Genomic DNA, 8,811 nt, shown 5'->3' with positions numbered 1-8,811 from the left:
AACACTTCATCCCAGCACAGTGGTGTAATAGCCCTGGGGGAGTCTGACCCGGGAAGGCAGTGAGTAATCCCATTTGCTTCAGGCCTCTTGTAACATTTTTGATCATTGGTCTTTGCTTCTTAAAGCTTAAAGCCCCCTATTCCTCATCTCTCCAAGTAAAACTCCTGATTTTCAATAGGAAAAAGCCGTCAGGTCCTGGATGCTTTCCTTCTTTCTCCTCCGTAATCATCTGAGCAGAGTGGGAGGGAGCGGTTGTACCCAATCCCCCTTCCTCCCACATGTGTATTGGTGGCTGCAGGTGGGGGACAGCCAGACCAGGGCAAGTCTTGAACGTCCTTGGGTCCCCCTGGTCTCGGCTGGAAAGGGTCTGGAAGTTGTTGTTTTTAAATAGAATGAAATGCCCCCAAAGACGGCTCTTTGGAAGTTCCTTTGCAAGAGAGGTTGGGTAGTGACCTCTGGACTTTGGGCTGAGCCTGTGTGGCTGCCCCTGCTCTGCCCTCCAGGATTCCCCCTTCTCCGGGGGTGGATGCGCTTTGCTGGTAACTCCGGGGGTGCCTGCCACTCACAGTGCATCCTGAAGGTGCCAGGCTTTCCTTAGCTCTGCTTTAACCTCATGCCCTTGATTCTGGGACTGAGACAGGGTCCCGTTTTGTTGTGAGAGCCTTCCAGAGAATAGCAGGTGAAAACAGCACAAAACAGATGCAGCAGCCAGCCAGTGAAAATCCCAGAGGGGTGTCTGCCAGTGTGGATTTCGTACGGTACCATGTTCTTTCCCAAAATACATAATTACAACAGGCGCTGGCAAGCTATGGCCAGTGGCTAAATCTTGCACGCTGCCTGTTTTTGTATAGTCCACAAGCTAAGGATTCTCCCCTCATTTTTAAAATGATTGGAGAAATGAGAAAGAACAGTAGAATTTCACAATGCTTGAAGATGGTATGAAATTCACATTCCATAAATAAAGTTTTACTGGAAGGCGGCTGCAGCCATTCATTTACACATTGGCTCTTCTTGTGCTATAAGGGTGGAGTTAAGTGCACCTAAAATATATTTAGTATCTGACCCTTTGCAGAAACAGTTTACTGGCCTCTGAATTACAGTAAGGCAGCATTAACTTGGAGTCCTCAGATTTGGAATGAGGGATTATCTAGACTCAGTGTAAATGACTGATGTGAAGTAAGGAGCTCAACATAACTTCTTGCTCTGAACATGAAGGGGAAATTGTATGAAGAGTGAAAATGAAAATATCTGTGTCTGCCTTTAATTCTGTATCTAGCAACTCTTTATGATTTATTTAGTCCTTAAGTAGTTAAAGGACTTTTGTGTTTATGGTATCTTATTCTGCAGGTCTGTTATGCATTTCAGTTTTTTTTTTTTTTGAGTAAAGATCGATTTATTTAGAGAGATACATACTGCATAGAGTGTAGGCTGTTTCAGAAGATGAGAGAAAGGCCATGGGGTGTGGGGTTGGGTGCTCAGGGTGAAGTAGAAGTGGATACACGCTCCATAGCCGGAGTGCTGGCCGTCTCCAAAGACGATGGAGCGAGAGAGGCAGCCATGAGTTGCGGTGTTGCCAGTTTTTATGGGCTCGGTAGCTTCATACGCCAAGTGGGAGGACCATTCCAACCACCCTGGGGAAGGGGCTGAGACTCCCAGGATTGGGCTACTGCCCACTCTTTGACCTTTTATGGTTGACCTCGAAGCTGTCATGGCGCCCGTGGAAGTGTCATTTTCCATGTTAATATATTACAGTGAGCGTATAATGAAGCTCAAGGTCTACTGGAAGTCAGATCTCCCACCATCTTGAGCCTCAAGGTCTACTGGGAGTTGAATCTTCTGCCATTTTCGTGCTAATTGCTGTGTCATTCCTCGAATGTCCGTGCCCTGCTTCCTTCCCTCCTGTCTCATATTCCCATAATCTCATGGGAGTGCAGAGGGGCAAGGGCCTTCTTCTGAAACTGCTTCTGGGCTGAGTAGGAGCATTTTACTGGCTGTCAGGGAGTGAAAATCTCTGAATGCCTGATCTAGGGGCCCAGGGGCAGGGCGGCCTTTGGTTTTTGTGTCAGAGAGTGATATGGGCTGGGATCCTCACATAGCCATCATCTGATGTGGCTGTTGTAACCTGGAAGATGCAAGCTTTACCAAGAGGTTAAAGAGAAAAAGAGTTTAAGGAAGAAGAGTAGGATTATGACTATTGATTGCAAATGAGACCACATGTCTTCATGTGCAGGTTTTTCCATGCCACACATTACAGATATAAAGATAAGCACTCACATGGGGCCAGATCTTCCCTGGGTTGCACTTGTCTTTGGGCCCTGATTTTGGGGAGTGCCATGTATTTCCATACATCCTGAAGATGTAATGAAAGATCTCAGAGTAGGTGAATTTTAACAAGGAAGCAGACATCTGGATCCATGAAGGAGGCAAGTTGTAAACAGAATGTGGGCACAGACATCTATTAGCGTAAAATAGTTAAGTCCCATAGTATTTTATGTCCTTGGCTTAGATGAGATGGTGGTGTATGTGGTTTTTACCCATGGTTTTCATAGACTTCCTATGAATCACTTTAAAGATGAAGCATCTTTATAACAGCAGTGTGACTGTCTATAATGACCAAAGACTTGAAAGGCATGGTTAAACACCTGTAATTGATAGAGAGTCTTGTTTACAGTTACTAAAATTATGACTGATTATATTTAACTTAACATACCAAATAATCCTAGTTAATTTAATATCTAAGATGCCTCAGGGTTCCTTGAAAGCATCTCAAAGTTAGCTGGAGCTACAAAGAGCTTTTAGAATTTGTTAAATACTTAAAATCTCGATTATGCATGAAATTCTTTTCTCAGTATTTCTTTTCCACAAACCTTTTTTTTTTTTTAACTGAACACACATAAACTTGTATTATTAGTAAGTGGTTATTTCTTAGTTTATCACTAGAGTTTTATGGAGTATATATTATAAATTTACAATGTATCCTAAGCTCTGGGGTTCTCTAGAATCTTCTTCCAGTTGGAAGAGCCATTGACAGTCATCTGATCCACTTCCACTTGAATTTTGTAGAGAAGAAACAGCAATGCAGAGGTCTCAGTGGCTTACCCAAAAGCATAAATTAGTGGTAAAATTTTTCCTGAAATACTATGGTACCCCTTGCATGAACATTAAAAAAAACTTGTTTTGCTTTCAAATTTCATTTGCAGTTCATACCTTTTTGTTGAAAGTGAGTGCTTACTCTGGGCCAGGCATTGTTCTGAAGATTCATTTAAATTTAATTTCCATTAAATCCTTGGTAATAATAGCACCCATCTTTGGACTGCTTGCTGCAGGCTAGGCACTGCTGAACTGTTTGCAAACATGATTTCCCTTCACCATTGTGACAACCTCTGAAAAGGCATCCTGCAGATAAAGAAATAGGTTTAGAGAGGTGAGGTAACTTGCCTAGGGGTCAGTTATTAAGTGCTAGGAACAGTGTTCTTAACCAAGGCAGCATTCACAAACTACCAATTAAATATAATATTTTTCTAGTGATGATGGCCTGCACTTTAATTAGTGTTTCTTTGTTTAGAACCAGGGATTAATGTGGTATTACAGAGCTGGAGGGGCCTCTAGGATTTCATCTTTAAAGATCTCAAAGAAAGGAATAAACAGTTTTTCTCAAAAGCTTGTTACGACATTTAAATATAGAGAGTTCTTTCTAAAGAAAGTAATAGACTTTTTGCCACAATTCATGTTCATTTTCTATAACTTTGGCTAATTACTGTGACCCCCACATGGCCTATAGCAGAGAGAGGATTTCCTGGTCCTTCTCTGTCTCACTAGTGAGCACAGACCCCCGGCAGGCCCAGGCCAGGTTTGGTTTTTGACATCACTTTTGTGCTGACGTGCCTTTGTATTTCCTTTGGTATGCAGGCTTTTGTGATGCCTACTTGTACGTGCATACAAGCATTCTTCTGTACTTTTATCTGTTTTAATTCTTTCTTAGCCCTAAATAGTCTATCTTTTGGAACCTTTGGAACTGCACCAGTATATAGAAAATCATTAATGCATATTCTTGAGGCCATTTTACATTCAGTTTCCTAACTCATGAAGCGCTGGCTGCTCTGATGATTTTCCCTCCCTTTGTCTGGCCGTTCTGGTGTTTACAGACGGTCTCGATGGGCGCGCTCCCAATCCTGTTATTTATATCACTGGAGAACCAGATCTGGCACAGACTTCAGTCCGACATTGACGTCGACCTGCTTGCTGACCAGACTAATTGATCTGAATACACCGAGAAGCAGCAAACAAACCAACCTTTTTGCTTCCCACCATTTATGTGTTTGGTGACTAACTGCAAGTACTGGGCTCATTGTTGGGTACCCCAAATATAAGATTGCACAAGATCCCACGTGGGGCGCACCTGTGATGACAATTTGTGATCACTGCTGTAACAGGCTAGTTACTTGCACATTTTGAGTCTTACACCTGCAGTAACGGGGGCCACGATGATGACTAACAGAGGTTCGGGTCATGCTTGTTTTATCACCAAGTGGCCAGCAGGTGGCGTTGTTCAACTTGGTATTTATCCTCTTACCATTTTTTTTTTTTTCAGAGCAACTTTTTCGAAAGTTAGAAATTTCTGTCATGTCATGCAAGTCTGAGACAGCAGTCCTTCAAAATTATATACATTAAAAAAATCCGAGTGTCCATTAGATTTCTTACAACCAGTCCCTGGAGAGGACTGAAAGAGATGCTGTGCAGTTGTGTGGTTTGCTGTAACCTGTTCCTCTTCCCTCCACCCTGTCTTCACCTTGACTTCTGGTCTTCATCACACCAGTGTCTCTCCACCCCAGTTATCTGGCGATCTTGGAGAGAGCTGGCCAAGCTGAGGCGTCTCCAGGGCCCGGGACCACCTTAATTGTGAGGATAGGTTGGTTTCCGTGCAGCCTTTAATTGTTAGTGAAAACAGTACATCCCCCCACAGCTTCATTATTGATTCTAACCACCAGGTGGGAGTCTCGTCACATTTACACTTCTAGCTGCTGCAAGAGGGTCTGAAATCTCTCCAAACCATGGGTCTAATTAACATCTGATCACACACACACACACACACAGAGGCATGCAGACACACACACACACTTAACAGTATAGTTTATTGTACTAAATGGCATCCATTTCTCCTTGTTTTAGAGGGAAGAAAAGAGAGATGAAGGGAAGGAGCCGGGATTTCAGAATGGAAGGCGATTTCTCAGAGCAGGTGAAGCGCTTATTCAGGGTCATCAAGGGACTTGATCTAAACACCACCCACTTTTCATAAATCTGTTGGCAGCGAATTAGGGTGGGCAGTGCCAAGAAGAGTGTCTGGCACACAGTGGGCGTAGGGAGCGGCCACTGTTGTCTGTCATGTCATTGTCGAGCTTATGTCCCCGACCCGGCCCGTGGATGAGTCGTCAGTCACCTGGAGTTTCTCCCGGCCCCGTCCCCTCACCCTCAGCGTCTCTGATCTTCAGGGTTATCCCAGGTGCCCCCGACCTGCTGCCCTCAGGCGCAGAAGGGAGTCCAAGTCATGAGCACTTTGGTTCCATAGCAAGTACTCCTAGGAGTGTCCGAATTTTGAGAGACCCCAGGAAGGGGAACCACAAGAAATAAACAACTGTGTGGGAGCGTTTCAGACGCTGTGGCTGCAGATGAGTGAGGACTCGGGGGCCAGGGGCACAAGTCAGGGCACCCGCACGGGTGTTGAAGGAGGAGTTTTGGATTGGCTGGGGGATGATGCTGTGAGAACTTTAGGGCTCCATCCACTCTGTTTTCCAGGTTTTCTTGAGCAGTGGATGACATGAGCATTCTCTGGCTTCTGGATAAAAAATCCAGGTTTTTTTCCTCTTAGACATCTAGGCCTGGTGCCGACTGTGCAGCTGTCCACCAGTCCCACCTCCTCAGGTCACAGGGCTCATTTCTCTTCTTCAGAACACTCTCCCTCGCTGTCCTCTGTCTGGAGGCTCATCAAGTTGGATTAGAGAATTTAAAGAGGAATGTGGACGTCAGGTGTGGATGGTGGGGCTCACCTCTCCATCCTCACTCTGCAGACAGGGATGCCGAGACCTGCAGGGACAGCCTTCTCCCAGTGTCACACAGCTGGTTGACAGATAGGAGACTCAGGGCTGGCATGTGGGTTCTCAGCCCAGTGTCCTCTCCAGGTCACACTGAATGCCACTCTCTCTCGCAGAGCAGAGCCTGAGCTCAGAGGGTTTGTGTGACACACCCCAGGTCTCAGCGCTGCCTGGAGGTGGACCTGGCAGAAGCATCCTGGTCTGTGAGGTGCAGGGGATGTGCTGTCGTATTTCAACATCCTTCATCACCCAGCCTGTGATCTTCACTCCGAACTCTTCCTTGGTGGATTCGCCGTTTCTTCAGTAAAAGAACCTCCCATTAAGGAAGAATTCAAAGTATTTAGCCATATTTAGTGACTTAAACAAGAGAGGGTTTCACCCCATGTGATACTATCTAAGAATGGGGAGGTGTCTTCCGAATGCCTCAAAAGGTGATGGGGAAACAAGGCCTGAGGACTCAGGAAGAGAGTGGAATTTAGAGCAGCCACGCAGCAAGAGAGGAAGGGGGAGAGCATAGGGATGGAGGGCCTGGTGCACCTGCGTGGAAAGTTTTTAATTAGCATTGACGCTTGGAAACGTTGAAGGCTTTTTTCCATATCTTGCCGTGTGCGCGCGTGTGTGTGCACGCACTGGTTCATACTCATACAGCCCCCCTCTCTACCTAGTGCGCGTGCGCGCGCGCGCAAACACACACACACACACACACACACACACACACACACACACACACACACACACAGGGACACTAAAGACGCTTTTACACGTGGGTAGGCAGGGAATCTGGAGTGTCCTGCGGGTCTGGGGTGGCTGGCGGGCAGTGAGGCCGTCAGCTGGGGCTGAGTATGAGGGGTGTATCCGTTACCTTGGTCCTTGAGTTTTCTTCCAGAGGGTGATGTAGCCTCCCTAAACGTGTGTAAGCTGGGGTGCAACATGACTGCATTTGTCTTTTGGAAGGACGACTCTCAGCAATTATGTGGAATGAGGATGGCATTAAGGAAGAGACTGGAGTAACAGGGGCCGGGAAGAACAAGCTTTCCAGGGGCGATGCGAGCCCTGCCAAGGAGGGGGCAGCGGAGACGGAGAGGAGTGTGCTGGAGTCTCTCAGTTCACCCTGTCGGGTCGTGATGGTGCAGGGCCAAGGGAAGGAAGTAGACGGAGGGAATGACGAGCGGGACAGAGGTGACCTTGGCCGAGCTGAGGGAAGCAGAGGATGGAGGTATTTGTGTGCATGGATTTCTTTGGGTACATGCATGCGAGGGAGTGGCACGTCTGGTGTTGCGCGCCCTCTGGGACAGCTGGCAGAGATGGTCAGGGGGGATGGGCCCGGGAGGGCCTGGGCATGTGGCCCTGGGAGCCAGCTGCAGGGACCGAGGACTGAAGCTGTGCGAGTGCTCTGCCCTCCAAATACGTGTGCAGTTAAGGACCGTCTGCACTTCCTCCTAAGTGTCTGCTCACCCTTCCAGCATCTCCTCATCCCTCGTCATTTCTCTCTTTTTGCCCCTCCCAGAGCGCAGGTGAAGTCTACCTGGCCAGGCGCCATCCTGGGGCCTTTCCCCGAGTCAGCACCCTCAGTTCTCCTTTATGAGATGCGGTGATTTCCAGCCACTGGACTCTGTGGTCCACAAGAGTCTTCTGGTTGGTCTGTGGGCTGATTCAGATGTCAGGGTGGGATGTCCTGGTGTCAAGGAGGAGATTCCTGGCTGGCGCGTAGAGAGACGAGGAGGGGAGAAGTCTTTACTTGGAGTGACTGGATGTCTGGAGTCTCACCAACCACAGCTGGAAAGTACTGGATGAGTTGCTGGGCTGCCCCTGCCAGCTTGGCTAAGAAGTGACATTACTGGATCCCATCACCTCCTGGCTCTGGGCAGTGAGAGGCGAGGCTGCTCAGAGGTGCAGGGAGGAGGAAGCGAGGGCAGGCAGAGCATAGAGAGCCTCTATGAAGGAGGTGACATCCAGCCTGACTGCAGAGCTCCGAGGACCCCGAGATGGGAGAAAGCGGGGTCCGGCGGGCTCACGGGCTCTGCTCTGGGGCCCGCACTCAGGTGGGAGGTGGGCCTAGACCAGGAGAGCCAGAGCAGCTTTTCTTCTCCCGCTGGCCTGGTCAAGGCCAAGCTCCAGGTTCTTCTTTAGTTAAATACCAGAGTTCTCTGCCCTTCAATTTCTGATGTTCGAGACGATCAGAGAAAACGCACGCCAGTGAGCCTTGTGCCTGCTGGGTCACTGACTCCCCGGTGGGAATTTTCTCTGCCGTGCTTGCTCCTGGCTCTGCCCTTGGCTGTGGCCATCTGTGGAGCCTGGGGTTCCCCACTGACTTCTCTGCTCCTGGGGGGTGGGGGGAAGCAGGGAGGCCGGGAGCCCGGGGAAGGCAAAGGGCATTGACTAGGTTGGTCAGGAAGGACAGACCAGGGACGCAGTCCACACGCATTTCTAAATGAGACGCCAGAGGTAAAACTTGTGGGCAGTAGCTTGCTAAGTGGACCCTTCCCATCCTGGGAGGCTCAGTAAGAGCCCTTCCAACCTGTTGGGCCAGTGAGCAGCGGGACAGGACGGGTGAGAGCAGGCTGGGGATGTGGTGTCCGATGCTGCGCAGGGGGTTATTTCTCATTTCTGTGAACCGTGTCCCGGGGTGCTGGGCTGTGACCCTGCGGGGGAAGGGCTCTGTCCCCACCCCCCCTAAAAGCTCCTCCGTGGGTGGCCACCATCTAAAATTCTGCTGTCAAAA

The sequence above is a fragment of the Camelus ferus genome, chromosome 33, assembly GCF_009834535.1.
Source record: "Camelus ferus isolate YT-003-E chromosome 33, BCGSAC_Cfer_1.0, whole genome shotgun sequence".
Taxonomy (NCBI): Eukaryota; Metazoa; Chordata; class Mammalia; order Artiodactyla; family Camelidae; genus Camelus; species Camelus ferus.
The sequence above is the reverse complement of the archived record's forward strand: the minus strand, read 5'-3'. Positions refer to the sequence as shown.